Source organism: Etheostoma spectabile, chromosome 22 (genome assembly GCF_008692095.1).
Source record: "Etheostoma spectabile isolate EspeVRDwgs_2016 chromosome 22, UIUC_Espe_1.0, whole genome shotgun sequence".
NCBI lineage: Eukaryota > Metazoa > Chordata > Actinopteri > Perciformes > Percidae > Etheostoma > Etheostoma spectabile.
Genome location: NC_045754.1, coordinates 3,337,109 through 3,363,671, shown reverse-complemented (window position 1 = coordinate 3,363,671; position 26,563 = coordinate 3,337,109). Strand labels below are relative to the sequence as shown.

At 37.7% G+C, this 26,563-nt stretch overlaps 57 non-coding genes across 57 annotated transcripts; all 57 read left to right on the top strand.

The window, feature by feature from the left end:
- Positions 1–1,151: 1,151 nt before the first annotated feature.
- On the top strand, positions 1,152–1,248 carry trnar-ucu (transfer RNA arginine (anticodon UCU)). Its single transcript has 2 exons — positions 1,152–1,188; positions 1,214–1,248. It is a non-coding gene; the product is annotated as a tRNA-Arg (tRNA).
- Positions 1,249–1,481: 233 nt separating this feature from the next.
- Positions 1,482–1,580, top strand: trnar-ucu (transfer RNA arginine (anticodon UCU)). Its single transcript has 2 exons — positions 1,482–1,518; positions 1,545–1,580. It is a non-coding gene; the product is annotated as a tRNA-Arg (tRNA).
- Positions 1,581–1,813: 233 nt separating this feature from the next.
- On the top strand, positions 1,814–1,909 carry trnar-ucu (transfer RNA arginine (anticodon UCU)). Its single transcript has 2 exons — positions 1,814–1,850; positions 1,875–1,909. It is a non-coding gene; the product is annotated as a tRNA-Arg (tRNA).
- Positions 1,910–2,144: 235 nt separating this feature from the next.
- On the top strand, positions 2,145–2,241 carry trnar-ucu (transfer RNA arginine (anticodon UCU)). Its single transcript has 2 exons — positions 2,145–2,181; positions 2,206–2,241. It is a non-coding gene; the product is annotated as a tRNA-Arg (tRNA).
- Positions 2,242–2,471: 230 nt separating this feature from the next.
- Positions 2,472–2,569, top strand: trnar-ucu (transfer RNA arginine (anticodon UCU)). The gene is made up of 2 exons: positions 2,472–2,508; positions 2,534–2,569. It is a non-coding gene; the product is annotated as a tRNA-Arg (tRNA).
- Positions 2,570–2,806: 237 nt separating this feature from the next.
- Positions 2,807–2,902, top strand: trnar-ucu (transfer RNA arginine (anticodon UCU)). The gene is made up of 2 exons: positions 2,807–2,843; positions 2,869–2,902. It is a non-coding gene; the product is annotated as a tRNA-Arg (tRNA).
- Positions 2,903–3,138: 236 nt separating this feature from the next.
- Positions 3,139–3,236, top strand: trnar-ucu (transfer RNA arginine (anticodon UCU)). The gene is made up of 2 exons: positions 3,139–3,175; positions 3,201–3,236. It is a non-coding gene; the product is annotated as a tRNA-Arg (tRNA).
- Positions 3,237–3,474: 238 nt separating this feature from the next.
- Positions 3,475–3,572, top strand: trnar-ucu (transfer RNA arginine (anticodon UCU)). The gene is made up of 2 exons: positions 3,475–3,511; positions 3,537–3,572. It is a non-coding gene; the product is annotated as a tRNA-Arg (tRNA).
- A 901-nt stretch (positions 3,573–4,473) lies between these two features.
- On the top strand, positions 4,474–4,571 carry trnar-ucu (transfer RNA arginine (anticodon UCU)). The gene is made up of 2 exons: positions 4,474–4,510; positions 4,536–4,571. It is a non-coding gene; the product is annotated as a tRNA-Arg (tRNA).
- Positions 4,572–4,805: 234 nt separating this feature from the next.
- Positions 4,806–4,902, top strand: trnar-ucu (transfer RNA arginine (anticodon UCU)). The gene is made up of 2 exons: positions 4,806–4,842; positions 4,868–4,902. It is a non-coding gene; the product is annotated as a tRNA-Arg (tRNA).
- A 569-nt stretch (positions 4,903–5,471) lies between these two features.
- trnar-ucu (transfer RNA arginine (anticodon UCU)) lies at positions 5,472–5,569 on the top strand. Its single transcript has 2 exons — positions 5,472–5,508; positions 5,534–5,569. It is a non-coding gene; the product is annotated as a tRNA-Arg (tRNA).
- Positions 5,570–5,806: 237 nt separating this feature from the next.
- Positions 5,807–5,904, top strand: trnar-ucu (transfer RNA arginine (anticodon UCU)). The gene is made up of 2 exons: positions 5,807–5,843; positions 5,869–5,904. It is a non-coding gene; the product is annotated as a tRNA-Arg (tRNA).
- Positions 5,905–6,144: 240 nt separating this feature from the next.
- Positions 6,145–6,242, top strand: trnar-ucu (transfer RNA arginine (anticodon UCU)). The gene is made up of 2 exons: positions 6,145–6,181; positions 6,207–6,242. It is a non-coding gene; the product is annotated as a tRNA-Arg (tRNA).
- Positions 6,243–6,482: 240 nt separating this feature from the next.
- Positions 6,483–6,580, top strand: trnar-ucu (transfer RNA arginine (anticodon UCU)). The gene is made up of 2 exons: positions 6,483–6,519; positions 6,545–6,580. It is a non-coding gene; the product is annotated as a tRNA-Arg (tRNA).
- A 772-nt stretch (positions 6,581–7,352) lies between these two features.
- Positions 7,353–7,450, top strand: trnar-ucu (transfer RNA arginine (anticodon UCU)). Its single transcript has 2 exons — positions 7,353–7,389; positions 7,415–7,450. It is a non-coding gene; the product is annotated as a tRNA-Arg (tRNA).
- Positions 7,451–7,690: 240 nt separating this feature from the next.
- trnar-ucu (transfer RNA arginine (anticodon UCU)) lies at positions 7,691–7,788 on the top strand. The gene is made up of 2 exons: positions 7,691–7,727; positions 7,753–7,788. It is a non-coding gene; the product is annotated as a tRNA-Arg (tRNA).
- Positions 7,789–8,025: 237 nt separating this feature from the next.
- trnar-ucu (transfer RNA arginine (anticodon UCU)) lies at positions 8,026–8,123 on the top strand. The gene is made up of 2 exons: positions 8,026–8,062; positions 8,088–8,123. It is a non-coding gene; the product is annotated as a tRNA-Arg (tRNA).
- Positions 8,124–8,361: 238 nt separating this feature from the next.
- trnar-ucu (transfer RNA arginine (anticodon UCU)) lies at positions 8,362–8,459 on the top strand. The gene is made up of 2 exons: positions 8,362–8,398; positions 8,424–8,459. It is a non-coding gene; the product is annotated as a tRNA-Arg (tRNA).
- A 240-nt stretch (positions 8,460–8,699) lies between these two features.
- Positions 8,700–8,797, top strand: trnar-ucu (transfer RNA arginine (anticodon UCU)). The gene is made up of 2 exons: positions 8,700–8,736; positions 8,762–8,797. It is a non-coding gene; the product is annotated as a tRNA-Arg (tRNA).
- Positions 8,798–9,036: 239 nt separating this feature from the next.
- Positions 9,037–9,134, top strand: trnar-ucu (transfer RNA arginine (anticodon UCU)). The gene is made up of 2 exons: positions 9,037–9,073; positions 9,099–9,134. It is a non-coding gene; the product is annotated as a tRNA-Arg (tRNA).
- Positions 9,135–9,374: 240 nt separating this feature from the next.
- trnar-ucu (transfer RNA arginine (anticodon UCU)) lies at positions 9,375–9,472 on the top strand. Its single transcript has 2 exons — positions 9,375–9,411; positions 9,437–9,472. It is a non-coding gene; the product is annotated as a tRNA-Arg (tRNA).
- Positions 9,473–9,708: 236 nt separating this feature from the next.
- Positions 9,709–9,806, top strand: trnar-ucu (transfer RNA arginine (anticodon UCU)). Its single transcript has 2 exons — positions 9,709–9,745; positions 9,771–9,806. It is a non-coding gene; the product is annotated as a tRNA-Arg (tRNA).
- Positions 9,807–10,043: 237 nt separating this feature from the next.
- On the top strand, positions 10,044–10,140 carry trnar-ucu (transfer RNA arginine (anticodon UCU)). The gene is made up of 2 exons: positions 10,044–10,080; positions 10,105–10,140. It is a non-coding gene; the product is annotated as a tRNA-Arg (tRNA).
- A 240-nt stretch (positions 10,141–10,380) lies between these two features.
- trnar-ucu (transfer RNA arginine (anticodon UCU)) lies at positions 10,381–10,478 on the top strand. Its single transcript has 2 exons — positions 10,381–10,417; positions 10,443–10,478. It is a non-coding gene; the product is annotated as a tRNA-Arg (tRNA).
- Positions 10,479–10,718: 240 nt separating this feature from the next.
- trnar-ucu (transfer RNA arginine (anticodon UCU)) lies at positions 10,719–10,816 on the top strand. The gene is made up of 2 exons: positions 10,719–10,755; positions 10,781–10,816. It is a non-coding gene; the product is annotated as a tRNA-Arg (tRNA).
- A 240-nt stretch (positions 10,817–11,056) lies between these two features.
- Positions 11,057–11,154, top strand: trnar-ucu (transfer RNA arginine (anticodon UCU)). Its single transcript has 2 exons — positions 11,057–11,093; positions 11,119–11,154. It is a non-coding gene; the product is annotated as a tRNA-Arg (tRNA).
- Positions 11,155–11,394: 240 nt separating this feature from the next.
- On the top strand, positions 11,395–11,492 carry trnar-ucu (transfer RNA arginine (anticodon UCU)). Its single transcript has 2 exons — positions 11,395–11,431; positions 11,457–11,492. It is a non-coding gene; the product is annotated as a tRNA-Arg (tRNA).
- Positions 11,493–11,732: 240 nt separating this feature from the next.
- On the top strand, positions 11,733–11,830 carry trnar-ucu (transfer RNA arginine (anticodon UCU)). Its single transcript has 2 exons — positions 11,733–11,769; positions 11,795–11,830. It is a non-coding gene; the product is annotated as a tRNA-Arg (tRNA).
- A 237-nt stretch (positions 11,831–12,067) lies between these two features.
- Positions 12,068–12,165, top strand: trnar-ucu (transfer RNA arginine (anticodon UCU)). Its single transcript has 2 exons — positions 12,068–12,104; positions 12,130–12,165. It is a non-coding gene; the product is annotated as a tRNA-Arg (tRNA).
- Positions 12,166–12,405: 240 nt separating this feature from the next.
- Positions 12,406–12,503, top strand: trnar-ucu (transfer RNA arginine (anticodon UCU)). The gene is made up of 2 exons: positions 12,406–12,442; positions 12,468–12,503. It is a non-coding gene; the product is annotated as a tRNA-Arg (tRNA).
- Positions 12,504–12,742: 239 nt separating this feature from the next.
- trnar-ucu (transfer RNA arginine (anticodon UCU)) lies at positions 12,743–12,840 on the top strand. The gene is made up of 2 exons: positions 12,743–12,779; positions 12,805–12,840. It is a non-coding gene; the product is annotated as a tRNA-Arg (tRNA).
- A 239-nt stretch (positions 12,841–13,079) lies between these two features.
- On the top strand, positions 13,080–13,177 carry trnar-ucu (transfer RNA arginine (anticodon UCU)). The gene is made up of 2 exons: positions 13,080–13,116; positions 13,142–13,177. It is a non-coding gene; the product is annotated as a tRNA-Arg (tRNA).
- Positions 13,178–13,415: 238 nt separating this feature from the next.
- trnar-ucu (transfer RNA arginine (anticodon UCU)) lies at positions 13,416–13,512 on the top strand. Its single transcript has 2 exons — positions 13,416–13,452; positions 13,477–13,512. It is a non-coding gene; the product is annotated as a tRNA-Arg (tRNA).
- A 240-nt stretch (positions 13,513–13,752) lies between these two features.
- Positions 13,753–13,849, top strand: trnar-ucu (transfer RNA arginine (anticodon UCU)). The gene is made up of 2 exons: positions 13,753–13,789; positions 13,815–13,849. It is a non-coding gene; the product is annotated as a tRNA-Arg (tRNA).
- Positions 13,850–14,089: 240 nt separating this feature from the next.
- Positions 14,090–14,187, top strand: trnar-ucu (transfer RNA arginine (anticodon UCU)). Its single transcript has 2 exons — positions 14,090–14,126; positions 14,152–14,187. It is a non-coding gene; the product is annotated as a tRNA-Arg (tRNA).
- A 238-nt stretch (positions 14,188–14,425) lies between these two features.
- trnar-ucu (transfer RNA arginine (anticodon UCU)) lies at positions 14,426–14,523 on the top strand. The gene is made up of 2 exons: positions 14,426–14,462; positions 14,488–14,523. It is a non-coding gene; the product is annotated as a tRNA-Arg (tRNA).
- Positions 14,524–14,763: 240 nt separating this feature from the next.
- On the top strand, positions 14,764–14,861 carry trnar-ucu (transfer RNA arginine (anticodon UCU)). Its single transcript has 2 exons — positions 14,764–14,800; positions 14,826–14,861. It is a non-coding gene; the product is annotated as a tRNA-Arg (tRNA).
- A 238-nt stretch (positions 14,862–15,099) lies between these two features.
- trnar-ucu (transfer RNA arginine (anticodon UCU)) lies at positions 15,100–15,196 on the top strand. The gene is made up of 2 exons: positions 15,100–15,136; positions 15,161–15,196. It is a non-coding gene; the product is annotated as a tRNA-Arg (tRNA).
- A 240-nt stretch (positions 15,197–15,436) lies between these two features.
- On the top strand, positions 15,437–15,534 carry trnar-ucu (transfer RNA arginine (anticodon UCU)). The gene is made up of 2 exons: positions 15,437–15,473; positions 15,499–15,534. It is a non-coding gene; the product is annotated as a tRNA-Arg (tRNA).
- Positions 15,535–15,774: 240 nt separating this feature from the next.
- On the top strand, positions 15,775–15,872 carry trnar-ucu (transfer RNA arginine (anticodon UCU)). Its single transcript has 2 exons — positions 15,775–15,811; positions 15,837–15,872. It is a non-coding gene; the product is annotated as a tRNA-Arg (tRNA).
- Positions 15,873–16,112: 240 nt separating this feature from the next.
- Positions 16,113–16,210, top strand: trnar-ucu (transfer RNA arginine (anticodon UCU)). The gene is made up of 2 exons: positions 16,113–16,149; positions 16,175–16,210. It is a non-coding gene; the product is annotated as a tRNA-Arg (tRNA).
- Positions 16,211–16,448: 238 nt separating this feature from the next.
- trnar-ucu (transfer RNA arginine (anticodon UCU)) lies at positions 16,449–16,546 on the top strand. Its single transcript has 2 exons — positions 16,449–16,485; positions 16,511–16,546. It is a non-coding gene; the product is annotated as a tRNA-Arg (tRNA).
- Positions 16,547–16,786: 240 nt separating this feature from the next.
- Positions 16,787–16,884, top strand: trnar-ucu (transfer RNA arginine (anticodon UCU)). The gene is made up of 2 exons: positions 16,787–16,823; positions 16,849–16,884. It is a non-coding gene; the product is annotated as a tRNA-Arg (tRNA).
- Positions 16,885–17,121: 237 nt separating this feature from the next.
- On the top strand, positions 17,122–17,219 carry trnar-ucu (transfer RNA arginine (anticodon UCU)). The gene is made up of 2 exons: positions 17,122–17,158; positions 17,184–17,219. It is a non-coding gene; the product is annotated as a tRNA-Arg (tRNA).
- Positions 17,220–17,459: 240 nt separating this feature from the next.
- Positions 17,460–17,557, top strand: trnar-ucu (transfer RNA arginine (anticodon UCU)). The gene is made up of 2 exons: positions 17,460–17,496; positions 17,522–17,557. It is a non-coding gene; the product is annotated as a tRNA-Arg (tRNA).
- A 240-nt stretch (positions 17,558–17,797) lies between these two features.
- On the top strand, positions 17,798–17,895 carry trnar-ucu (transfer RNA arginine (anticodon UCU)). Its single transcript has 2 exons — positions 17,798–17,834; positions 17,860–17,895. It is a non-coding gene; the product is annotated as a tRNA-Arg (tRNA).
- A 239-nt stretch (positions 17,896–18,134) lies between these two features.
- Positions 18,135–18,232, top strand: trnar-ucu (transfer RNA arginine (anticodon UCU)). Its single transcript has 2 exons — positions 18,135–18,171; positions 18,197–18,232. It is a non-coding gene; the product is annotated as a tRNA-Arg (tRNA).
- A 577-nt stretch (positions 18,233–18,809) lies between these two features.
- trnar-ucu (transfer RNA arginine (anticodon UCU)) lies at positions 18,810–18,907 on the top strand. Its single transcript has 2 exons — positions 18,810–18,846; positions 18,872–18,907. It is a non-coding gene; the product is annotated as a tRNA-Arg (tRNA).
- Positions 18,908–19,144: 237 nt separating this feature from the next.
- On the top strand, positions 19,145–19,242 carry trnar-ucu (transfer RNA arginine (anticodon UCU)). Its single transcript has 2 exons — positions 19,145–19,181; positions 19,207–19,242. It is a non-coding gene; the product is annotated as a tRNA-Arg (tRNA).
- A 230-nt stretch (positions 19,243–19,472) lies between these two features.
- trnar-ucu (transfer RNA arginine (anticodon UCU)) lies at positions 19,473–19,570 on the top strand. Its single transcript has 2 exons — positions 19,473–19,509; positions 19,535–19,570. It is a non-coding gene; the product is annotated as a tRNA-Arg (tRNA).
- Positions 19,571–20,134: 564 nt separating this feature from the next.
- trnar-ucu (transfer RNA arginine (anticodon UCU)) lies at positions 20,135–20,232 on the top strand. Its single transcript has 2 exons — positions 20,135–20,171; positions 20,197–20,232. It is a non-coding gene; the product is annotated as a tRNA-Arg (tRNA).
- Positions 20,233–20,472: 240 nt separating this feature from the next.
- On the top strand, positions 20,473–20,569 carry trnar-ucu (transfer RNA arginine (anticodon UCU)). Its single transcript has 2 exons — positions 20,473–20,509; positions 20,534–20,569. It is a non-coding gene; the product is annotated as a tRNA-Arg (tRNA).
- Positions 20,570–24,308: 3,739 nt separating this feature from the next.
- On the top strand, positions 24,309–24,406 carry trnar-ucu (transfer RNA arginine (anticodon UCU)). Its single transcript has 2 exons — positions 24,309–24,345; positions 24,371–24,406. It is a non-coding gene; the product is annotated as a tRNA-Arg (tRNA).
- Positions 24,407–24,649: 243 nt separating this feature from the next.
- On the top strand, positions 24,650–24,747 carry trnar-ucu (transfer RNA arginine (anticodon UCU)). Its single transcript has 2 exons — positions 24,650–24,686; positions 24,712–24,747. It is a non-coding gene; the product is annotated as a tRNA-Arg (tRNA).
- A 428-nt stretch (positions 24,748–25,175) lies between these two features.
- Positions 25,176–25,273, top strand: trnar-ucu (transfer RNA arginine (anticodon UCU)). The gene is made up of 2 exons: positions 25,176–25,212; positions 25,238–25,273. It is a non-coding gene; the product is annotated as a tRNA-Arg (tRNA).
- A 434-nt stretch (positions 25,274–25,707) lies between these two features.
- On the top strand, positions 25,708–25,805 carry trnar-ucu (transfer RNA arginine (anticodon UCU)). The gene is made up of 2 exons: positions 25,708–25,744; positions 25,770–25,805. It is a non-coding gene; the product is annotated as a tRNA-Arg (tRNA).
- Positions 25,806–26,045: 240 nt separating this feature from the next.
- trnar-ucu (transfer RNA arginine (anticodon UCU)) lies at positions 26,046–26,143 on the top strand. Its single transcript has 2 exons — positions 26,046–26,082; positions 26,108–26,143. It is a non-coding gene; the product is annotated as a tRNA-Arg (tRNA).
- The last annotated feature ends 420 nt before the right edge of the window (positions 26,144–26,563 follow it).

Sequence of the window (26,563 nt, the reverse complement as noted above, 5' to 3'; positions counted from 1 at the left end):
AATATCTGACGGCATTCTGTGGTCCGTTTCTTTGAATTAATGGCCTACAGAAATTATATTACATATAGGTCCTTTAACTGTTCTAAGAAAGCAGTGATAATAAAAGTATTACATGTTAATAATATCTTAATGCTTTAATTTTGTGATAGCGGATCACTTCAAGCAGGCTCTGTGGCGCAATGGACAGCGCATTGGACTTCTAGTACTAAATTATCTCTCAAGAAGTGATTCAAAGGTTGTGGGTTCGAGTCCCCGGGTCGCCCTTCAATGTTGCATTCCATCAATCAAAAAAACAGCCACTTTCATAGTATTTCAACTCAGCATGTTTCCTAATATCTGATGGTATTCTGTGGTCGTTTCTTTGCATTAATGGCTACAGAAATTATATTACATATAGTCCTTTAAACTGTACTAAGAAGCCGTGATAATAAAAGTATTACATGTTGAATTAATATCACAATGCTTTGTTTTTTGTGCATCAGGAATTTCAACCTGGCTCTGTGGCGCAATGGACAGCGCATTGGACTTCTAGTACTAAATATCTCTCAAGAAGTGATTCAAAGGTTGTGGTTCGAGTCCCACCGATTCGTCCTTTATATTTGCATTTGATCACAAACACAGCCACTTTCATAGTATTTCAACCCAGCATGTTTCCCTAATATCTGACGGCATTCTGTGGTCGTTTCTTTGAATTAATGGCCTACAGAAATTATATTACATATAGGTCCATTAAACTTTCTAAGAAAGCGGTGATAACAAAAGTATTACATGTTGAATTAATATCTAATGCTTTGTTTTGTGACATCGGAGCCTTACTCCAGCAGGCTCTGTGGCGCAATGGACAGCGCATTGGACTTCTAGTACTAAATATCTCTCAAGAAGTGATTCAAGGTTGTGGTTCGAGTTCCACCAGAGTCGTCCTTTAAATGTCATTCCATCACAAAACACAGCCACTTCCATAGTATTTCAACCCAGCATGTTTCCCTAATATCTGACGGCATTCTGTGGTCGTTTCTTTGATTAATGGCCTACAGAAATTATATTACATATAGGTCCTTTAAACTGTTCTTAGAAAGCGTGATAACAAAAGTATTACATGTGAATTAATATCTTAATGCTTTGTTTTTGTGATAGCGGATCTTAATCAAGCAGGCTCTGTGGCGCAATGGACAGCGCATTGGACTTCTAGTACTAAATAATCTCTCAAGAAGTGATTCAAAGGTTGTGGGTTCGAGTCCCCCAGAGTCGTCCTTCAAATGTTGCATCCATCAAAAACACAGCCACTTTCATAGTATTTCAACTCAGCATGTTTCCTTATATCTGAAAGGTATTCTGTGGTCGTTTCTTTGCATTAATGGCTTACAGAATATATTCATATAGTTCCTTTAAACTGTACTAAGAAGGCATGATAATAAAAGCATTACATTTGAATTAATATCTTATGCTTTGTTTTTTTGTGATAGCGGATCACTAATCAAGCAGGCTCTGTGGCGCAATGGACAGCGCATTGGACTTCTAGTACTAAAATAATCTCTCAAGAAGTGATTCAAAGGTTGTGGGTTCGAATCCCACCAGAGTCGTCCTTCAAATTTTGCATTCCATCAAAAAACACCCACTTTCATAGTATTTCAACTCTGCATGTTTCCCTAAATCACGGCATTCTGTGGTCGTTTCTTTGCATTAATGGCTTACAGAAATTATATTACATATAGGTCCTTTAAACTGTACTAAGAAAGCAGTGATAATAAAACATTACATGTTGAATTAATATCTTAATGCTTTGTTTTTGTGATAGCGGATCACTAATCAAGCAGGCTCTGTGGCGCAATGGACAGCGCATTGGACTTCTAGTACTAAATATCTCTCAAGAAGTGATTCAAAGGTTGTGGGTTCGAGTCCCACCGAGTCGCCCTTCAAATGTTGCATTCCATCAAAAAACAGCCACTTTCATAGTATTTCAACTCAGCATGTTTCCTTAATATCTGATGGTATTCTGTGGTCGTTTCTTTGCATAATGGCTTACAGAAATTAATTACATATAGTTCCTTTAAACTGTACTAAGAAGGCAGTGATAATAAAAGTATTACATGTTGATTATATCAAAAATGCTTTTTTTTTTTGGACATCAGAGAATTATTCAACCTGGCTCTGTGGCGCAATGGACAGCGCATTGGACTTCTAGTACTAAATATCTCTCAAGAAGTGATTCAAAGGTTGTGGGTTCGAGTCCCACCAGATTCGTCCTTTAATATTGCATTTGATCACAAAACACAGCCACTTTCATAGTATTTCAACCCAGCATGGTTCCCTAATATCTGACGGCATTCTGTGGTCGTTCTTTGAATTAATGGCCTACAGAAATTATATACATATAGGTCCATTAAACTGTTCTAAGAAAGCGGTGATAACAAAAGTATTACTGTTGAATATATCTTAATGCTTTGTTTTGTGACATCGGAGCCTACTCAGCAGGCTCTGTGGCGCAATGGACAGCGCATTGGACTTCTAGTACTAAATAATCTCTCAAGAAGTGATTCAAAGGTTGTGGGTTCGAGTTCCACCAGAGTCGTCCTTTAAATGTTGCATTCCATCACAAAACACAGCCACTTCCATAGTATTTCAACCCAGCATTTTCCCTAATATCTGACGGCATTCTGTGGTCGTTTCTTTGAATTAATGGCCTACAGAAATTATATTACATATAGGTCCTTTAAACTGTTCTTAGAAAGCGGTGATAAAAAAGTATTACATGTTGAATTAATATCTAATGCTTTGTTTTTTGTGATAGCGGATCTTTAATCAAGCAGGCTCTGTGGCGCAATGGACAGCGCATTGGACTTCTAGTACTAAATAATCTCTCAAGAAGTGATTCAAAGGTTGTGGTTCGAGTCCACCAGAGTCGTCCTTCAAATGTTGCATTCCATCAAAAAACACAGCCACTTTCATAGTATTTCAACTCAGCATGTTTCCTTAATATCTGAAGTATTCTGTGGGTCTTTCTTTGCATTAATGGCTTACAGAATTATATTACATATAGTTCCTTTAAACTGTACTAAGAAGCATGATAATAAAAGCATTACATGTTGAATTAATATCTTAATGCTTTGTTTTTTGTGATAGCGGATCACTACTCAAGCAGGCTCTGTGGCGCAATGGACAGCGCATTGGACTTCTAGTACTAAATAATCTCTCAAGAAGTGATTCAAAGGTTGTGGGTTCGAATCCCACCAGAGTCGTCCTTTCAAATGTTGCATCCATCAAAAACACAGCCACTTTCATAGTATTTCAACTCTGCATGTTTCCCTAAAATCAGACGGCATTCTGTGGTCGTTTCTTTGCATTAATGGCTTACAGAAATTATATTACATATAGTCCTTTAAACTGTACTAAGAAAGCAGTGATAATAAAAGTATTACATGTTGAATTAATATCTTAATGCTTTGTTATTTGTAATAGCGGATCATTAATCAAGCAGGCTCTGTGGCGCAATGGACAGCGCATTGGACTTCTAGTACTAAATAATCTCTCAAGAAGTGTTTCAAAGGTTGTGGGTTCGAGTTCCACCAGAGTCGTCCTTCAAATGTTGCATTCCATCACAAAACACAGCCACTTCATAGTATTTCAACTCAGCATGTTTCCCTAATATCTGATGGTATTCTGTGGTAGTTTCTTTGCATTAATGGCTTACAGAAATTATATTACATCTAGTTCCTTTAAACTGTACTAAGAAAGCAGTGATAACAAAAGTATTACATGTTGAATTAATATCAAAATGCTTTGTTTTTTGTGACATCAGAGAATTATTCAAGCAGGCTCTGTGCGCAATGGACAGCGCATTGGACTTCTAGTACTAAATATCTCCAAGAAGTGATTCAAAGGTTGTGGGTTCGAGTCCCACAGAGTCGTCCTTTAAATGTTGCATTCCATCACAAAACACAGCCACTTCCATAGTATTTCAACCCAGCATGTTTCCCTTATATCTGACGGCATTCTGTGGTCGTTTCTTTGAATTAATGGCCTACAGAAATTAAATTACATAGAGGTCCTTTAAACTGTAAAAAAGCAGTGATAATAAAAGTATACATGTTGAATTAATATCTTAATGCTTTGTTTTTTGTGATAGCGGATCTTTAATCAAGCAGGCTCTGTGGCAACATGACAGCGCATTGGACTTCTAGTACTAAATAATCTCTCAAGAAGTGATTCAAAGGTTGTGGTTCGAGTCCCACCAGAGTCGACCTTAAATGTTGCATTCCATCACAAAAACGAGCCACTATCATAGTATTTCAACTCAGCATGTTTCCCTAATATCTGACGGCATTCTGTGGTCGTTCTTTGAATTAATGGCCTACAGAAATTATATTACATATAGGTCCTTTAAACTGTTCTAAGAAAGCGGTGATACAAAAGTATAACATGTTGAATTATATTTTAATGCTTTGTTTTTTGTGACATCGGAGCATTACTCAAGCAGGCTCTGTGGCGCAATGGACAGCGCATTGGACTTCTAGTACTAAATAATCTCTCAAGAAGTGATTCAAAGGTTGTGGGTTCGAGTCCCACCAGAGTCGTCCTTAAATGTTGCATTCATCACAAACACAGCCACTTCCATAGTATTTCAACTCAGCATGTTTCCCTAATATCTGACGGATTCTGTGGTCGTTTCTTTGAATTAATGGCCTACAGAAATTATATTACATATAGGTCCTTTAAACTGTTCTAAGAAAGCGGTGATAACAAAGTATTACATGTTGAATTAATATCTTAATGCTTTGTTTTTGTGATAGCGGATCTTTAATCAAGCAGGCTCTGTGGCGCAATGGACAGCGCATTGGACTTCTAGTACTAAATAATCTCTCAAGAAGTGATTCAAAGGTTGGGGTTCGAGTCCCACCAGAGTCGTCCTTTAAATGTTGCATTCCATCACAAAACACAGCCACTTCCATAGTATTTCAACCCAGCATGTTTCCCTATATCTGACGGCATTCTGTGGTCGTTTCTTTGAATTAATGGCCTACAGAAATTATATTACATATAGGTCCTTTAAACTGTTCTAAGAAAGCAGTGATAATAAAAGTATTACATGTTGAATTAATATCTTAATGCTTTGTTTGTGGATAGCGGATCACTAATCAAGCAGGCTCTGTGGCGCAATGGACAGCGCGCATTGGACTCTAGTACTAAATATCTCTCAAGAAGTGATTCAAAGGTGTGGGTTCGAGTCCCACCGAGTCGCCCTTCAAATGTTGCATTCCATCAAAAAACACAGCCACTTTCATAGTATTTCACTCAGCATGTTCCCTAATATCTGATGGTATTCTGTGGTCGTTTCTTTGCATTAATGGCTTACAGAAATTATATTACATATAGTTCTTTAAACTGTACTAAGAAGCAGTGATAATAAAAGTATTACATGTTGAATTAATATCAAAATGCTTTGTTTTTTGTGACATCAGAGAATTATTCAACCAGGCTCTGTGGCGCAATGGACAGCGCATTGGACTTCTAGTACTAAATAATCTCTCAAGAAGTGATTCAAAGGTTGTGGGTTCGAGTCCCACCAGAGTCGTCCTTTAAATGTTGCATTCCATCACAAAACACAGCCACTATCATAGTATTTCAACTCAGCATGTTTCCCTAATATCTGACGGCATTCTGTGGTCGTTTCCTTAAATTAATGACCTACAGAAATTAAATTACATAGAGGTCCTTTAAACTGTAAGAAAGCAGTGATAATAAAAGTATTACATGCTGAATTAATATCTTAATGCTTTGTTTTTTGTGATAGCGGACCATTAATCAAGCAGGCTCTGTGGCGCAATGGACAGCGCATTGGACTTCTAGTACTAAATAATCTCTCAAAAAGTGATTCAAAGGTTGTGGGTTCGAGTCCCACCAGAGTCGTCCTTTATATATTGCATTTGATCATAAAACACAGCCACTTTCATAGTATTTCAACTCAGCATGTTTCCCTAATATCTGACGGCATTCTGTGGTCGTTTCTTTGAATTAATGGCCTACAGAAATTATATTACATATAGGTCCTTTAAACTGTTCTAAGAAAGCGGTGATAACAAAAGTATTACATGTTGAATTAATATCTTAATGCTTTGTTTTTTGTGATAGCGGATCTTTAATCAAGCAGGCTCTGTGGCGCAATGGACAGCGCATTGGACTTCTAGTACTAAATAATCTCTCAAGAAGTGATTCAAAGGTTGTGGGTTCGAGTCCCACCAGAGTCGTCCTTTAAATGTTGCATTCCATCACAAAACACAGCCACTTCCATAGTATTTCAACCCAGCATGTTTCCCTAATATCTGACGGCATTCTGTGGTCGTTTCTTTGCATTAATGGCCTCCAGAAATTATATTACATATAGGTCCTTTAAACTGTTCTAAGAAAGCAGTGATAATAAAAGTATTACATGTTGAATTAATATCTTAATGCTTTGTTTTTTGTGATAGCGGATCATTAATCAAGCAGGCTCTGTGGCGCAATGGACAGCGCATTGGACTTCTAGTACTAAATAATCTCTCAAGAAGTGATTCAAAGGTTGTGGGTTCGAGTCCCACCAGAGTCGTCCTTCAAATGTTGCATTCCATCAAAAAACACAGCCACTTTCATAGTATTTCAACTCTGCATGTTTCCCTAAAATCAGACGGCATTCTGTGGTCGTTTCTTTGCATTAATGGCTTACAGAAATTATATTACATATAGGTCCTTTAAACTGTTCTAAGAAAGCAGTGATAATAAAAGTATTACATGCTGAATTAATATCTTAATGCTTTGTTTTTTGTGATAGCGGATCATTAATTAAGCAGGCTCTGTGTTAATATCTTATATGTTATCTGGTCTTATATATCTGGTCGTTTCTTTGCATTAATGGCCTACAAAAATTATATTACATATAGGTCCTTTAAACTGTTCTAAGAAAGCAGTGATAATAAAAGTATTACATGTTGAATTAATATCTTAATGCTTTGTTTTTTGTGATAGCGGACCATTAATCAAGCAGGCTCTGTGGCGCAATGGACAGCGCATTGGACTTTTAGTACTAAATAATCTCTCAAAAAGTGATTCAAAGGTTGTGGGTTCGAGTCCCACCAGAGTCGTCCTTTATATATTGCATTTGATCACAAAACACAGCCACTTTCATAGTATTTCAACTCAGCATGTTTCCCTAATATCTGACGGCATTCTGTGGTCGTTTCTTTGAATTAATGGCCTACAGAAATTATATTACATATAGGTCCATTAAACTGTTCTAAGAAAGCGGTGATAACAAAAGTATTACATGTTGAATTAATATCTTAATGCTTTGTTTTTTGTGACATCGGAGCCTTACTCCAGCAGGCTCTGTGGCGCAATGGACAGCGCATTGGACTTCTAGTACTAAATAATCTCTCAAGAAGTGATTCAAAGGTTGTGGGTTCGAGTCCCACCAGAGTCGTCCTTTAAATGTTGCATTCCATCACAAAACACAGCCACTTCATAGTATTTCAACCCAGCATGTTTTCCCTAATATCTGACGGCATTCTGTGGTCGTTTCTTTGAATTAATGGCCTACAGAAATTATATTACATATAGGTCCTTTAAACTGTTCTAAGAAAGCGGTGATAACAAAAGTATTACATGTTGAATTAATATCTTAATGCTTTGTTTTTTGTGATAGCGGATCTTTAATCAAGCAGGCTCTGTGGCGCAATGGACAGCGCATTGGACTTCTAGTACTAAATAATCTCTCAAGAAGTGATTCAAAGGTTGTGGGTTCGAGTCCCACCAGAGTCGTCCTTCAAATGTTGCATTCCATCAAAAAACACAGCCACTTTCATAGTATTTCAACTCAGCATGTTTCCTAATATCTGAGGTATTCTGTGGTCGTTTCTTTGCATTAATGGCTTACAGAAATTATATTACATATAGGTCCTTTAAACTGTACTAAGAAGGCATTGATAATAAAAGCATTACATGTTGAATTAATATCTTAATGCTTTGTTTTTTGTGATAGCGGATCACTAATCAAGAAGCTCTGTGGCGCAATGGACAGCGCATTGGACTTCTAGTACTAAATAATCTCTCAAGAAGTGATTCAAAGGTTGTGGGTTCGAATCCCACCAGAGTCGTCCTTCAAATGTTGCATTCCATCAAAAACACAGCCACTTTCATAGTATTTCAACTCTGCATGTTTCCCTAAATCAGACGGCATTCTGTGGTCGTTTCTTTGCATTAATGGCTTACAGAAATTATATTACATATAGGTCCTTTAAACTGTACTAAGAAAGCAGTGATAATAAAAGTATTACATGTTGAATTAATATCTTAATGCTTTGTTTTTTGTGATAGCGGATCATTAATCAAGCAGGCTCTGTGGCGCAATGGACAGCGCATTGGACTTCTAGTACTAAATAATCTCTCAAGAAGTGTTTCAAAGGTTGTGGGTTCGAGTTCCACCAGAGTCGTCCTTCAAATGTTGCATTCCATCACAAAACACAGCCACTTTCATAGTATTTCAACTCAGCATGTTTCCTTAATATCTGACGGTATTCTGTGGTAGTTTCTTTGCATTAATGGCTTACAGAAATTATATTACATATAGTTCCTTTAAACTGTACTAAGAAAGCAGTGATAACAAAAGTATTACATGTTGAATTAATATCTTAATGCTTTGTTTTATGTGACATCGGAACTTTATTCAAGCAGGCTCTGTGGCGCAATGGACAGCGCATTGGACTTCTAGTATTAAATAATCTCTCGAGAAGTGATTGAAAGGTTGTGGGTTCGGATCCCACCAGAGTCGCCCTTTAAATGTTGCATTCCATCACAAAACACAGCCACTTCCATAGTATTTCAACCCAGCATGTTTCCCTAATATCTGACGGAATTCTGTGGTCGTTTCTTTGAATTAATGGCCTACAGAAATCATATTACATATAGGTCCTTTAAACTGTTCTAAGAAAGCGGTGATAAGAAAGTATAACATGTTGAATTAATATCTTAATGCTTTGTTTTTTGTGACATCGGAGCATTACTCAAGCAGGCTCTGTGGCGCAATGGAGAGCGCATTGGACTTCTAGTACTAAATAATCTCTCAAGAAGTGATTCAAAGGTTGTGGGTTCGAGTCCCACCAGAGTCGTCCTTTAAATGTTGCATTCCATCACAAAACACAGCCACTTCCATAGTATTTCAACTCAGCATGTTTCCCTAATATCTGACGGTATTCTGTGGTCGTTTCTTTGAATTAATGGCCTACAGAAATTATATTACATATAGGTCCTTTAAACTGTTCTAAGAAAGCGGTGATAGCAAAAGTATTACATGTTGAATTAATATCTTAATGCTTTGTTTTTTGTGATAGCGGATCTTTACTCAAGCAGGCTCTGTGGCGCAATGGACAGCGCATTGGACTTCTAGTACTAAATAATCTCTCAAGAAGTGATTCAAAGGTTGTGGGTTCGAGTCCCACCAGAGTCGTCCTTAAATGTTGCATTCCATCACAAACACAGCCACTTCCATAGTATTTCAACCCAGCATGTTTCCCTAATATCTGACGGCATTCTGTGGTCGTTTCTTTGAATTAATGGCCTACAGAAATTATATTACATATAGGTCCTTTAAACTGTTCTAAGAAAGCAGTGATAATAAAAGTATTACATGTTGAATTATATCTTAATGCTTTGTTTTTGTGATAGCGGATCACTAATCAAGCAGGCTCTGTGGCGCAATGGACAGCGCATTGGACTTCTAGTACTAAATTATCTCTCAAGAAGTGATTCAAAGGTTGTGGGTTCGAGTCCCACCGGAGTCGCCCTTCAAATGTTGCATTCCATCAAAAAACAGCCACTTTCATAGTATTTCAACTCAGCATGTTTCCTTATATCTGATGGTATTCTGTGGTCGTTTCTTTGCATTAATGGCTTACAGAAATTATATTACATATAGTTCCTTTAAACTGTACTAAGAAGGCAGTGATAATAAAAGTATTACATGTTGAATTAATATCAAAATGCTTTGTTTTTTGTGACATCAGAGAATTATTCAACCTGGCTCTGTGGCGCAATGGACAGCGCATTGGACTTCTAGTACTAAATATCTCTCAAGAAGTGATTCAAAGGTTGTGGGTTCGAGTCCCACCAGATTCGTCCTTTATATATTGCATTTGATCACAAAACACAGCCACTTTCATAGTATTTCAACCCAGCATGTTTCCCTAATATCTGACGGCATTCTGTGGTCGTTTCTTTGAATTAATGGCCTACAGAAATTATATTACATATAGGTCCATTAAACTGTTCTAAGAAAGCGGTGATAACAAAAGTATTACATGTTGAATTAATATCTTAATGCTTTGTTTTTTGTGACATCGGAGCCTTACTCCAGCAGGCTCTGTGGCGCAATGGACAGCGCATTGGACTTCTAGTACTAAATAATCTCTCAAGAAGTGATTCAAAGGTTGTGGGTTCGAGTTCCACCAGAGTCGTCCTTTAAATGTTGCATTCCATCACAAAACACAGCCACTTCCATAGTATTTCAACCCAGCATGTTTCCCTAATATCTGACGGCATTCTGTGGTCGTTTCTTTGAATTAATGGCCTACAGAAATTATATTACATATAGGTCCTTTAAACTGTTCTAAGAAAGCGGTGATAACAAAAGTATTACATGTTGAATTAATATCTTAATGCTTTGTTTTTTGTGATAGCGGATCTTTAATCAAGCAGGCTCTGTGGCGCAATGGACAGCGCATTGGACTTCTAGTACTAAATAATCTCTCAAGAAGTGATTCAAAGGTTGTGGGTTCGAGTCCCACCAGAGTCGTCCTTCAAATGTTGCATTCCATCAAAAAACACAGCCACTTTCATAGTATTTCAACTCAGCATGTTTCCTTAATATCTGAAGGTATTCTGTGGTCGTTTCTTTGCATTAATGGCTTACAGAAATTATATTACATATAGTTCCTTTAAACTGTACTAAGAAGGCATTGATAATAAAAGCATTACATGTTGAATTAATATCTTAATGCTTTGTTTTTTGTGATAGCGGATCACTAATCAAGCAGGCTCTGTGGCGCAATGGACAGCGCATTGGACTTCTAGTACTAAATAATCTCTCAAGAAGTGATTCAAAGGTTGTGGGTTCGAATCCCACCAGAGTCGTCCTTCAAATGTTGCATTCCATCAAAAAACACAGCCACTTTCATAGTATTTCAACTCTGCATGTTTCCCTAAAATCAGACGGCATTCTGTGGTCGTTTCTTTGCATTAATGGCTTACAGAAATTATATTACATATAGGTCCTTTAAACTGTACTAAGAAAGCAGTGATAATAAAAGTATTACATGTTGAATTAATATCTTAATGCTTTGTTATTTGTAATAGCGGATCATTAATCAAGCAGGCTCTGTGGCGCAATGGACAGCGCATTGGACTTCTAGTACTAAATAATCTCTCAAGAAGTGTTTCAAAGGTTGTGGGTTCGAGTTCCACCAGAGTCGTCCTTCAAATGTTGCATTCCATCACAAAACACAGCCACTTTCATAGTATTTCAACTCAGCATGTTTCCTTAATATCTGATGGTATTCTGTGGTAGTTTCTTTGCATTAATGGCTTACAGAAATTATATTACATCTAGTTCCTTTAAACTGTACTAAGAAAGCAGTGATAACAAAAGTATTACATGTTGAATTAATATCAAAATGCTTTGTTTTTTGTGACATCAGAGAATTATTCAAGCAGGCTCTGTGGCGCAATGGACAGCGCATTGGACTTCTAGTACTAAATAATCTCCCAAGAAGTGATTCAAAGGTTGTGGGTTCGAGTCCCACCAGAGTCGTCCTTTAAATGTTGCATTCCATCACAAAACACAGCCACTTCCATAGTATTTCAACCCAGCATGTTTCCCTAATATCTGACGGCATTCTGTGGTCGTTTCTTTGAATTAATGGCCTACAGAAATTAAATTACATAGAGGTCCTTTAAACTGTAAGAAAGCAGTGATAATAAAAGTATTACATGTTGAATTAATATCTTAATGCTTTGTTTTTTGTGATAGCGGATCTTTAATCAAGCAGGCTCTGTGGCACAATGGACAGCGCATTGGACTTCTAGTACTAAATAATCTCTCAAGAAGTGATTCAAAGGTTGTGGGTTCGAGTCCCACCAGAGTCGTCCTTTAAATGTTGCATTCCATCACAAAACACAGCCACTATCATAGTATTTCAACTCAGCATGTTTCCCTAATATCTGACGGCATTCTGTGGTCGTTTCTTTGAATTAATGGCCTACAGAAATTATATTACATATAGGTCCTTTAAACTGTTCTAAGAAAGCGGTGATAACAAAAGTATTACATGTTGAATTAATATCTTAATGCTTTGTTTTTTGTGACATCGGAGCATTACTCAAGCAGGCTCTGTGGCGCAATGGACAGCGCATTGGACTTCTAGTACTAAATAATCTCTCAAGAAGTGATTCAAAGGTTGTGGGTTCGAGTCCCACCAGAGTCGTCCTTTAAATGTTGCATTCCATCACAAAACACAGCCACTTTCATAGTATTTCAACTCAGCATGTTTCCCTAATATCTGACGGCATTCTGTGGTCGTTTCTTTGAATTAATGGCCTACAGAAATTATATTACATATAGGTCCTTTAAACTGTTCTAAGAAAGCGGTGATAACAAAAGTATTACATGTTGAATTAATATCTTAATGCTTTGTTTTTTGTGATAGCGGATCTTTATCAAGCAGGCTCTGTGGCGCAATGGACAGCGCATTGGACTTCTAGTACTAAATAATCTCTCAAGAAGTGATTCAAAGGTTGTGGGTTCGAGTCCCACCAGAGTCGTCCTTTAAATGTTGCATTCCATCACAAAACACAGCCACTTCCATAGTATTTCAACCCAGCATGTTTCCCTAATATCTGACGGCATTCTGTGGTCGTTTCTTTGAATTAATGGCCTACAGAAATTATATTACATATAGGTCCTTTAAACTGTTCTAAGAAAGCAGTGATAATAAAAGTATTACATGTTGAATTAATATCTTAATGCTTTAATTTTGTGATAGCGGATCACTAATCAAGCAGGCTCTGTGGCGCAATGGACAGCGCATTGGACTTCTAGTACTAAATTATCTCTCAAGAAGTGATTCAAAGGTTGTGGGTTCGAGTCCCACCGGAGTCGCCCTTCAAATGTTGCATTCCATCAAAAAACAGCCACTTTCATAGTATTTCAACTCAGCATGTTTCCTTAATATCTGATGGTATTCTGTGGTCGTTTCTTTGCATTAATGGCTTACAGAAATTATATTACATATAGTTCCTTTAAACTGTACTAAGAAGGCAGTGATAATAAAAGTATTACATGTTGAATTAATATCAAAATGCTTTGTTTTTTGTGACATCAGAGAATTATTCAACCTGGCTCTGTGGCGCAATGGACAGCGCATTGGACTTCTAGTACTAAATATCTCTCAAGAAGTGATTCAAAGGTTGTGGGTTCGAGTCCCACCAGATTCGTCCTTTATATATTGCATTTGATCACAAAACACAGCCACTTTCATAGTATTTCAACCCAGCATGTTTCCCTAATATCTGACGGCATTCTGTGGTCGTTTCTTTGAATTAATGGCCTACAGAAATTATATTACATATAGGTCCATTAAACTGTTCTAAGAAAGCGGTGATAACAAAAGTATTACATGTTGAATTAATATCTTAATGCTTTGTTTTTTGTGACATCGGAGCCTTACTCCAGCAGGCTCTGTGGCGCAATGGACAGCGCATTGGACTTCTAGTACTAAATAATCTCTCAAGAAGTGATTCAAAGGTTGTGGGTTCGAGTCCACCAGAGTCGTCCTTTAAATGTTGCATTCCATCACAAAACACAGCCACTTCCATAGTATTTCAACCCAGCATGTTTCCCTAATATCTGACGGCATTCTGTGGTCGTTTCTTTGAATTAATGGCCTACAGAAATTATATTACATATAGGTCCTTTAAACTGTTCTAAGAAAGCGGTGATAACAAAAGTATTACATGTTGAATTAATATCTTAATGCTTTGTTTTTTGTGATAGCGGATCTTTAATCAAGCAGGCTCTGTGGCGCAATGGACAGCGCATTGGACTTCTAGTACTAAATAATCTCTCAAGAAGTGATTCAAAGGTTGTGGGTTCGAGTCCCACCAGAGTCGTCCTTCAAATGTTGCATTCCATCAAAAAACAGCCACTTTCATAGTATTTCAACTCAGCATGTTTCCTTAATATCTGAAGGTATTCTGTGGTCGTTTCTTTGCATTAATGGCTTACAGAAATTATATTACATATAGTTCCTTTAAACTGTACTAAGAAGGCATTGATAATAAAAGTATTACATGTTGAATTAATATCTTAATGCTTTGTTTTTTGTGATAGCGGATCACTAATCAAGCAGGCTCTGTGGCGCAATGGACAGCGCATTGGACTTCTAGTACTAAATAATCTCTCAAGAAGTGATTCAAAGGTTGTGGGTTCGAATCCCACCAGAGTCGTCCTTCAAATGTTGCATTCCATCAAAAAACACAGCCACTTTCATAGTATTTCAACTCTGCATGTTTCCCTAAAATCAGACGGCATTCTGTGGTCGTTTCTTTGCATTAATGGCTTACAGAAATTATATTACATATAGGTCCTTTAAACTGTACTAAGAAAGCAGTGATAATAAAAGCATTACATGTTGAATTAATATCTTAATGCTTTGTTTTTTGTGATAGCGGATCACTAATCAAGCAGGCTCTGTGGCGCAATGGACAGCGCATTGGACTTCTAGTACTAAATTATCTCTCAAGAAGTGATTCAAAGGTTGTGGGTTCGAGTCCCACCGGAGTCGCCCTTCAAATGTTGCATTCCATCAAAAAACAGCCACTTTCATAGTATTTCAACTCAGCATGTTTCCTTAATATCTGATGGTATTCTGTGGTCGTTTCTTTGCATTAATGGCTTACAGAAATTATATTACATATAGTTCCTTTAAACTGTACTAAGAAGGCAGTGATAATAAAAGTATTACATGTTGAATTAATATCAAAATGCTTTGTTTTTTGTGACATCAGAGAATTATTCAACCTGGCTCTGTGGCGCAATGGACAGCGCATTGGACTTCTAGTACTAAATATCTCTCAAGAAGTGATTCAAAGGTTGTGGGTTCGAGTCCCACCAGAGTCGTCCTTTAAATATTGCATTTGATCACAAAACACAGCCACTTTCATAGTATTTCAACTCAGCATGTTTCCCTAATATCTGACGGCATTCTGTGGTCGTTTCTTTGAATTAATGGCCTACAGAAATTATATTACATATAGGTCCTTTAAACTGTTCTAAGAAAGCGGTGATAACAAAAGTATTACATGTTGAATTAATATCTTAATGCTTTGTTTTTTGTGACATCGGAGCCTTACTCCAGCAGGCTCTGTGGCGCAATGGACAGCGCATTGGACTTCTAGTACTAAATAATCTCTCAAGAAGTGATTCAAAGGTTGTGGGTTCGAGTCCCACCAGAGTCGTCCTTTAAATGTTGCATTCCATCACAAAACACAGCCACTTCCATAGTATTTCAACCCAGCATGTTTCCCTAATATCTGACGGCATTCTGTGGTCGTTTCTTTGAATTAATGGCCTACAGAAATTATATTACATATAGGTCCTTTAAACTGTTCTAAGAAAGCGGTGATAACAAAAGTATTACATGTTGAATTAATATCTTAATGCTTTGTTTTTTGTGATAGCGGATCTTTAATCAAGCAGGCTCTGTGGCGCAATGGACAGCGCATTGGACTTCTAGTACTAAATAATCTCTCAAGAAGTGATTCAAAGGTTGTGGGTTCGAGTCCCACCAGAGTCGTCCTTCAAATGTTGCATTCCATCAAAAAACACAGCCACTTTCATAGTATTTCAACTCAGCATGTTTCCTTAATATCTGATGGTATTCTGTGGTCGTTTCTTTGCATTAATGGCTTACAGAAATTATATTACATATAGTTCCTTTAAACTGTACTAAGAAAGCATTGATAATAAAAGCATTACATGTTGAATTAATATCTTAATGCTTTGTTTTTTGTGATAGCGGATCACTAATCAAGCAGGCTCTGTGGCGCAATGGACAGCGCATTGGACTTCTAGTACTAAATAATCTCTCAAGAAGTGATTCAAAGGTTGTGGGTTCGAGTCCCACCAGAGTCGTCCTTCAAATGTTGCATTCCATCAAAAACACAGCCACTTTCATAGTATTTCAACTCTGCATGTTTCCCTAAAATCTGACGGCATTCTGTGGTCGTTTCTTTGCATTAATGGCTTACAGAAATTATATTACATATAGGTCCTTTAAACTGTACTAAGAAAGCAGTGATAATAAAAGTATTACATGTTGAATTAATATCTTAATGCTTTGTTATTTGTATAGCGGATCATTAATCAAGCAGGCTCTGTGGCGCAATGGACAGCGCATTGGACTTCTAGTACTAAATAATCTCTCAAGAAGTGTTTCAAAGGTTGTGGGTTCGAGTCCCACCAGAGTCGTCCTTCAAATGTTGCATTCCATCACAAAACACAGCCACTTTCATAGTATTTCAACTCAGCATGTTTCCTTAATATCTGATGGTATTCTGTGGTAGTTTCTTTGCATTAATGGCTTACAGAAATTATATTACATCTAGTTCCTTTAAACTGTACTAAGAAAGCAGTGATAACAAAAGTATTACATGTTGAATTAATATCAAAATGCTTTGTTTTTTGTGACATCAGAGAATTATTCAAGCAGGCTCTGTGGCGCAATGGACAGCGCATTGGACTTCTAGTACTAAATAATCTCCCAAGAAGTGATTCAAAGGTTGTGGGTTCGAGTCCCACCAGAGTCGTCCTTTAAATGTTGCATTCCATCACAAAACACAGCCACTTCCATAGTATTTCAACCCAGCATGTTTCCCTAATATCTGACGGCATTCTGTGGTCGTTTCTTTGAATTAATGGCCTACAGAAATTAAATTACATAGACGTCCTTTAAACTGTAAGAAAGCAGTGATAATAAAAGTATTACATGTTGAATTAATATCTTAATGCTTTGTTTTTTGTGATAGCGGATCTTTAATCAAGCAGGCTCTGTGGCACAATGGACAGCGCATTGGACTTCTAGTACTAAATAATCTCTCAAGAAGTGATTCAAAGGTTGTGGGTTCGAGTCCCACCAGAGTCGACCTTTAAATGTTGCATTCCATCACAAAACAGAGCCACTATCATAGTATTTCAACTCAGCATGTTTCCCTAATATCTGACGGCATTCTGTGGTCGTTTCTTTGAATTAATGGCCTACAGAAATCATATTACATATAGGTCCTTTAAACTGTTCTAAGAAAGCGGTGATAACAAAAGTATAACGTGTTGAATTAATATTTTAATGCTTTGTTTTTTGTGACATCGGAGCATTACTCAAGCAGGCTCTGTGGCGCAATGGACAGCGCATTGGACTTCTAGTACTAAATAATCTCTCAAGAAGTGATTCAAAGGTTGTGGGTTCGAGTCCCACCAGAGTCGTCCTTTAAATGTTGCATTCCATCACAAAACACAGCCACTTCCATAGTATTTCAACTCAGCATGTTTCCCTAATATCTGACGGTATTCTGTGGTCGTTTCTTTGAATTAATGGCCTACAGAAATTATATTACATATAGGTCCTTTAAACTGTTCTAAGAAAGCGGTGATAACAAAAGTATTACATGTTGAATTAATATCTTAATGCTTTGTTTTTTGTGATAGCGGATCTTTAATCAAGCAGGCTCTGTGGCGCAATGGACAGCGCATTGGACTTCTAGTACTAAATAATCTCTCAAGAAGTGATTCAAAGGTTGTGGGTTCGAGTCCCACCAGAGTCGTCCTTTAAATGTTGCATTCCATCACAAAACACAGCCACTTCCATAGTATTTCAACCCAGCATGTTTCCCTAATATCTGACGGCATTCTGTGGTCGTTTCTTTGAATTAATGGCCTACAGAAATTATATTACATATAGGTCCTTTAAACTGTTCTAAGAAAGCAGTGATAATAAAAGTATTACATGTTGAATTAATATCTTAATGCTTTAATTTTGTGATAGCGGATCACTAATCAAGCAGGCTCTGTGGCGCAATGGACAGCGCATTGGACTTCTAGTACTAAATTATCTCTCAAGAAGTGATTCAAAGGTTGTGGGTTCGAGTCCCACCGGAGTCGCCCTTCAAATGTTGCATTCCATCAAAAAACACAGCCACTTTCATAGTATTTCAACTCAGCATGTTTCCTTAATATCTGATGGTATTCTGTGGTCGTTTCTTTGCATTAATGGCTTACAGAAATTATATTACATATAGTTCCTTTAAACTGTACTAAGAAGGCAGTGATAATAAAAGTATTACATGTTGAATTAATATCAAAATGCTTTGTTTTTTGTGACATCAGAGAATTATTCAACCAGGCTCTGTGGCGCAATGGACAGCGCATTGGACTTCTAGTACTAAATATCTCTCAAGAAGTGATTCAAAGGTTGTGGGTTCGAGTCCCACCAGATTGGTCCTTTATATATTGCATTTGATCACAAAACACAGCCACTTTCATAGTATTTCAACTCAGCATGTGTCCCTAATATCTGACGGCATTCTGTGGTCGTTTCTTTGAATTAATGGCCTACAGAAATTAAATTACATATAGGTCCTTTAAACTGTTCTAAGAAAGCAGTGATAATAAAAGTATTACATGTTGAATTAATATCTTAATGCTTTGTTTTTTGTGATAGCGGATCTTTAATCAAGCAGGCTCTGTGGCGCAATGGACAGCGCATTGGACTTCTAGTACTAAATAATCTCCCAAGAAGTGATTCAAAGGTTGTGGGTTCGAGTCCCACCAGAGTCGTCCTTTAAATGTTGCATTCCATCACAAAACACAGCCACTTCCATAGTATTTCAACCCAGCATGTTTCCCTAATATCTGACGGCATTCTGTGGTCGTTTCTTTGAATTAATGGCCTACAGAAATTAAATTACATAGACGTCCTTTAAACTGTAAGAAAGCAGTGAAAATAAAAGTATTACATGTTGAATTAATATCTTAATGCTTTGTTTTTTGTGATAGCGGATCTTTAATCAAGCAGGCTCTGTGGCACAATGGACAGCGCATTGGACTTCTAGTACTAAATAATCTCTCAAGAAGTGATTCAAAGGTTGTGGGTTCGAGTCCCACCAGAGTCGTCCTTTAAATGTTGCATTCCATCAAAAAAAACAGCCACTTTCAACTCTGCATGTTTCCCTAATATGAGACGGCATTCTGTGGTCGTTTCTTTGAATTAATGGCTTACAGAAATTATATTACATATAGGTCCTTTAAACTGTTCTAAGAAAGCGGTGATAACAAAAGTATTACATGTTGAATAAATATCTTAATGCTTTGTTTTTTGTGATAGCGGATCTTTAATCGAGCAGGCTCTGTGGCACAATGGACAGCGCATTGGACTTCTAGTACTAAATAATCTCTCAAGAAGTGATTCAAAGGTTGTGGGTTCGAGTCCCACCAGAGTCGACCTTTAAATGTTGCATTCCATCACAAAACAGAGCCACTATCATAGTATTTCAACTCAGCATGTTTCCCTAATATCTGACGGCATTCTGTGGTCGTTTCTTTGCATAAATGGCTTACAGAAATTATATTACATAGAGGTCCTTTAAACTGTAAGAAAGCAGTGATAATAAAAGTATTACATGCTGAAATAATATCTTAATGCTTTGTTTTTTGTGATAGCGGATCTTTAATCAAGCAGGCTCTGTGGCACAATTGGACTTCTAGTACTAAATAATCTCTCAAGAAGTGATTCAAAGGTTGTGGGTTCGAGTCCCACCAGAGTCGTCCTTTAAATATTGCATTCCATCACAAAACACAGCCACTATCATAGTATTTCAACTCAGCATGTTTCCCTAATATCTGACGGCATTCTGTGGTCGTTTCTTTGAATTAATGGCCTACAGAAATTATATTACATATAGGTCCTTTAAACTGTTCTAAGAAAGCAGTGATAATAAAAGTATTACATGTTGAATTAATATCTTAATGCTTTGTTTTTTGTGATAGCGGATCACTAATCAAGCAGGCTCTGTGGCGCAATGGACAGCGCATTGGACTTCTAGTACTAAATAATTTCTCAAGAAGTGATTCAAAGGTTGTGGGTTCGAGTCCCACCCGAGTCGTCCTTTAAATGTTGCATTCCATCAAAAAACACAGCCACTTTCATAGTATTTCAACTCAGCATGTTTCCTTAATATCTGATGGTATTCTGTGGTCGTTTCTTTGCATTAATGGCTTACAGAAATTATATTACATATAGTTCCTTTAAACTGTACTAAGAAGGCAGTGATAATAAAAGTATTACATGTTGAATTAATATCAAAATGCTTTGTTTTTTGTGACATCAGAGAATTATTCAACCAGGCTCTGTGGCGCAATGGACAGCGCATTGGACTTCTAGTACTAAATATCTCTCAAGAAGTGATTCAAAGGTTGTGGGTTCGAGTCCCACCAGAGTCGTCCTTTATATATTGCATTTGATCACAAAACACAGCCACTTTCATAGTATTTCAACTCAGCATGTTTCCCTAATATCTGACGGCATTCTGTGGTCGTTTCTTTGAATTAATGGCCTACAGAAATTAAATTACATAGAGGTCCTTTAAAGGGGTGATAGAATGGTTGTATGGAGTATATCACGCTGTTCCTTGAGGTCTCCTGATAGGGTATGTAACATTTGTTGGGCTGAAAATGTTGCTTTTGCTGTTCTTTTGGCCCTCATACCACCCTGCTAAATTGAACTTGCTTGAAACGAGAGGTGTTCTGCCTTATATGGTCTGCTCATGAATATTTAAATAAGCTGCGCGCTGATAGGTTGTTGTGCAACGAGCTTTGGTGCTGCTGACAGAGCAACAGAAGAAGAAGATGGAGACTTTAGCTGTTGAACGGTATCTGTTTGAGCCTGAATCAGAGGAAGGATCTGATGTAGAGGAGCCACTTGCCAGTAGATTGGAAATGACTCTTCAGACTGGTAAGTTTGGTCATTTAGCATTTACTTGCATTTTCAACACCCAACATTAGCCGTCCGTTGTTACACTAGTGTAATACTCACACGTCAGTGTTGTAGCCTAAGAATAACTTTGTATTAGCCTTGTTTTTAGCATCATAAGCAACATAAGTTAATGTGCACACGGACAAATATTTTACTACTTTCGCAGTTTCAGTCAAGATGTCTAGTTCATAGAGCTGCTCACAACGACAGTCTCTTCGATTGTGATTATGAGTTACGTAAATTATTTAACACGTAGTAGTGATATGTTATCTTACAACAGGACGTCCATTTAGCTGGACCGGAGACTACTATTTCTGTTTGTATGCTACGTCTAAAGCATTATTACTACTCTCGCCTGTGTCAGTAGGTCAAATGTTATCTTGGAAGTACTATCCTGCTGATTAGATCTGACTTTGAGATTATTACCTTCTTAACATGTAGTAATATGTAAAATTACAACTACGGTGCATACATCTTACCTTGGCAGGTGTTCTTGTGGAAACTGTGCACAAATGCCCCAGGAGAGAGAAAATATGTTGCCAATAAATACCTCAGGTGACTAAAACTAGATTCATTAACTCAAGCTACTTTATGCTTTCTGCTCATTCAACATTATGAAATAACAACAAGCTCATTGTTTTGTTTTTTACGGGGTCAGAAAAGAATGACCCGGTTCATGGGGAGAAAACCTGTCGACCATCCTGGCCTTCATCCCGTGTGCCTCATATATTCTTTGCAAAATGCATGAATATTTACAGAGTTGACCATGGCCAGTTGAAAATCAAGGGAGGGAAAGGTGGGCCAATTGATACCACTGTTAGCAGTTCGATAACAATACCCTTGATTATTGGTTCAGCTTTTATTACAAAACACAGTATTTATCAACAACAAAAAAAATTTTATTTATTTTAAAAAACATCATCATTACCCTCTGAAATCTAAAAAAAAAAAAAAAATGTATTGCCACTACAACCCTTTTCTCTTGGCAGGAAATGCAGACACATGGCCTATAGGACTTGTGAGCGGGTGCTGGGTTTTTCTTGGTAGAAAGTCTTCGTGTCGTGATCCCCTCTTGTGTCGTGCTGCGTATACGGAGGGAGTTTCTGGAGGCTTCAGGGCAGAAATGTCGGGTTTGGGTGTCTGTCGAGCTGAGCACACAGGTCCTGGGGCCCGTAAAATCTGCCGGACGCTTCCAGATAAGGAAGGGGGATGGATGATTCCTCGAACACCAATCTCATCCGGTCTAAGACATACCTGTTGTGTGTGAAATCATTTTAGCCCCTATACCTTTGCACCTTCAGATTTGTTGTTTGAGTGTGTGAAAATTATGTTTAGGCCTTTGATGCACTTTTTTATTTTTTTTATGTAAAAAAAAAAAAATTTAAACTACAATTTTGGCTCCGTCTTCCTTTTTGACGTGTAACCCCCCCTTTTGGCCTTTGGGAACAATTTCGGGACTTTATTTTCCCCCCTGGGCTGTCTTCCTTTGGGCGAAGATCAACCTAAAACAAAAAAAAAATTTTGTAACTAACGTTTTCCTTTTACCACAAAAAGCAAAATACCCCCGTTAACTCCAGATTTACATTTTGCTAAACCTCAAAACCCCTGGAAAAAGCTGTACTCTAACCGGGGTTTTGGTAAAAATGCCTTACAGTTAGACCACTTAAAACAGAAATGTTACATTTGGTGGCCGGCAATTGGCCTATGTTTTAGCTATTGCCATTCTCACCCTTTCACGAACAAACCATTTTCTGCAAAAATTTTGCCCCCCCTTCACTTTTTGCCTTTTTTCTAAAGACTTGTTTTGTTGAATGACAAAGTCATAGGCTGACATCCTGCAAAAGGCATCTTCAACAACAGTCTAGCTTTAAAGTCATACCTTTTTTTAAAAAAAACCATTCCTCCCCCCTTGTCCAAATTTTTTTTCACCCCCTCCCCCAACAAAAAAAAAATGCAATTAAATTGAGATCAGCCCAAATCTAAATCCAAAATAGTTCTACCTACAGAAATAGAAACAATTGTGGAAAATGTATCCCATTTTTGTAAAATCCCCACTCATATGGTAACATTAGATAACATGCTCTGCTAAATCCTCCCATCCATGCTACAAAAAACCCCATAAGCCCCGGGGTTTTGTGGGGAATAATAAAAGGTTACCTTTAGATATGGGGGTTTTTGTCTTAAAACATTGTGCCTCCTAGAGCCACACTGGAAATCGTTCAGCAGCGCATCTTTCGTGTCTGACTTTCTTGTGTGTGCCTGAAATAAAAAAAAACGAAAAATCAATAATTCCGTCTATAACAACCTTTTTTCCACAGATTACTCGATATCTTGAAAGATAACTTTTCCTTCTTTTTTGTCGAAGCTACGGGATGCTATAGCAGTACTGAGAAAACTTACAGCTTAACGCTAGCTCGAAACCCAAACTTCAGGTTCTCTCCGCAGTTATTTTCTTGCTGAAATACAATAAAGTAGCCCGCCAATGGACAAACATGCAAATTAATATAGATGAGCTACATGACAACACGGGTATTTATTCAATGAAAGGGGAAAATGAAACGTTAGCCCCCTTCCATTTTCATTATCAACAACATTCAGCCTAGCTAGCTACGGTACGTTGCGGGAATTTATGTTTTGCGATGAAATCATACTTACAGCTTGTGGTTGGGATGACCAGACAATCGGAACAGCAACCGCAGCGTAGCAAATCCTGCTTTAAATTGTCCGAATTTTGAAAACTGTCTTTGGGGAAAAGTTCCCTGGATCTCCTTATAAACTGCAGCCATGCCCGTTCGCGTTCTCAGTCGGACTCAAATTTGACCTAACGCTAGCTGAAATTAGAGCTGGTCTCAGGTCAGTGGCCTGGTGTAAATGTTGGGCTGGACCGTTCTCCTTATACGCCCAAAGGGGCGTGACAAAGCTACAGGTTCTAAGATCCTGAGTCATCTTTGGCTTTGTTGAGATTCGCCCGTTTCAGCGGCAGTTTCAAAATGTGAGATATTCAGGGGAAAGGCATGTCAATGGATTTAAAGCTTTTATGTCCTATTTACCCACTGAACTGTCGATATTCACCTATGACAAGGTAAATCGTTGTTTGCATTCTATCACCACCTTTAAACTGTAAGAAAGCGTGATAATAAAAGTATTACATGTTGAATTATTATCTTAATGCTTTTTTTTTTGTGATAGCGGATCTTTAATCAAGTAGGCTCTGTGGCGCAATGGACAGCGCATTGGACTTCTAGTACTGAATAATCTCTCAAGAAGTGATTCAAAGGTTGTGGGTTCGAGCCCCACCAGAGTCGTCCTTTAAATGTTGCATTCCATCAAAAAAAACAGCCACTTTCATAGTATTTCAACTCAGCATGTTTCCCTAATATGAGACGCATTCTGTGGTCGTTTATTGAATTAATGGCCTAACAGAAATTCATTACATATAGGTCCTTTAAACTGTTCTAAGAAAGCGGTGGATATCAAAGTATACATGTTTGGGAAATTTAAAATCTTAATGCTTTGTTTTATGTGACATCAGGGGCTTTTCTCAAGCAGGCTCTGTGGCACAATGGACAGCGCATTGGACTTCTAGTACTAAATAATCTCTCAAGAAGTGATTCAAAGGTTGTGGGTTCGAGTCCCACCAGAGTCGTCCTTTAAATGTTGCATTCCATCAAAAAAACAGCCACTTTCATAGTATTTCAACTCTGCATGTTTCCCTAATATGAGACGGCTTCTGTGGTCGTTTCTTTGAATTAATGGCATACAGAACAGATACATTTTAGGTCCTTTAAACTGTTCTAAGAAAGCAGTTGATAACAAAAGTATACATGGTTGAATTAATATCTTAATGCTTTGTTTTGTGATAGCGGATCATTAATCAAGCAGGCTCTGTGTTAATATCTTATATGTTATCTGGTCTTATATATCTGGTCGTTTCTTTGCATTAATGGCCTACAAAAATTATATTACATATAGGTCCTTTAAACTGTTCTAAGAAAGCAGTGATAATAAAAGTATTACATGTTGAATTAATATCTTAATGCTTTGTTTTTGTGACATCGGAGCTTTACTCAAGCAGGCTCTGTGGCGCAATGGACAGCGCATTGGACTTCTAGTACTAAATAATCTCTCAAGAAGTGATTCAAAGGTTGTGGGTTCGAGTCCCACCAGAGTCGTCCTTTAAATGTTGCATTCCATCACAAAACACAGCCACTATCATAGTATTTCAACTCAGCATGTTTCCCTAATATGAGACGGCATTCTGTGGTCGTTTCTTTGAATTAATGGCTTACAGAAATTATATTACATATAGGTCCTTTAAACTGTACTAAGAAAGCAGTGATAATAAAAGTATTACATGTTGAATTAATATCTTAATGCTTTGTTTTTTGTGATAGCGGATCATTAATCAAGCAGGCTCTGTGTTAATATCTTATATGTTATCTGGTCTTATATATCTGGTCGTTTCTTTGCATTAATGGCCTACAAAAATTATATTACATATAGGTCCTTTAAACTGTTCTAAGAAAGCAGTGATAATAAAAGTATTACATGTTGAATTAATATCTTAATGCTTTGTTTTTTGTGATAGCGGATCATTAATCAAGCAGGCTCTGTGGCACAATGGACAGCGCATTGGACTTCTAGTACTAAATAATCTCTCAAGAAGTGATTCAAAGGTTGTGGGTTCGAGTCCCACCAGAGTCGTCCTTTAAATGTTGCATTCCATCACAAAACACAGCCACTATAATAGTATTTCAACTCTGCATGTTTCCCTAATATGAGACGGCATTCTGTGGTCGTTTCTTTGAATTAATGGCATACAGAAATTATATTACATATAGGTCCTTTAAACTGTACTAAGAAAGCAGTGATAATAAAAGTATTACATGTTGAATTAATATCTTAATGCTTTGTTTTTAGTGACAGCGGATCATTACTTAAGCAGGCTCTGTGGCGCAATGGACAGTGCTTTGGACTTCTAGTACTAAATAATCTCTCAAGAAGTGATTCAAAGGTTGTGGGTTCGAGTCCCGCTAGAGTCGCTATTTACATATTCCTTTCGATCAGGCAGGAGTCCACCTTTAAACTGTAGGTAGTTACATGACAACAATAATGACACACTTTGAAAATGCTTGTTGTCGTAGCTATCATCATCTGCAGAAGCAGCGCGGTGAAATCCAATCAGACCAATCTGTCCCGCGTCTTCTAATGCCCTTCCTTCTGCAGAGACAGTGCTCGTGTGAAGGACAAGGCCGTCCGTGCGTGTGTGTGCATGTGTGTGTGCACCTGTAGCGTTGCGACACCGCCGCTGCTGCTCTGCCAAGTAGCCGCACAATACACACACGCGCGCACACAGCTGAGCGTCCACATTGAGACTACACTGCATGACAGCATGTCACCAACGTAGATATAGAACAATCTGTGGTTACCAACCTGTCATCGAGCTTCCCTGTTACCGCTGA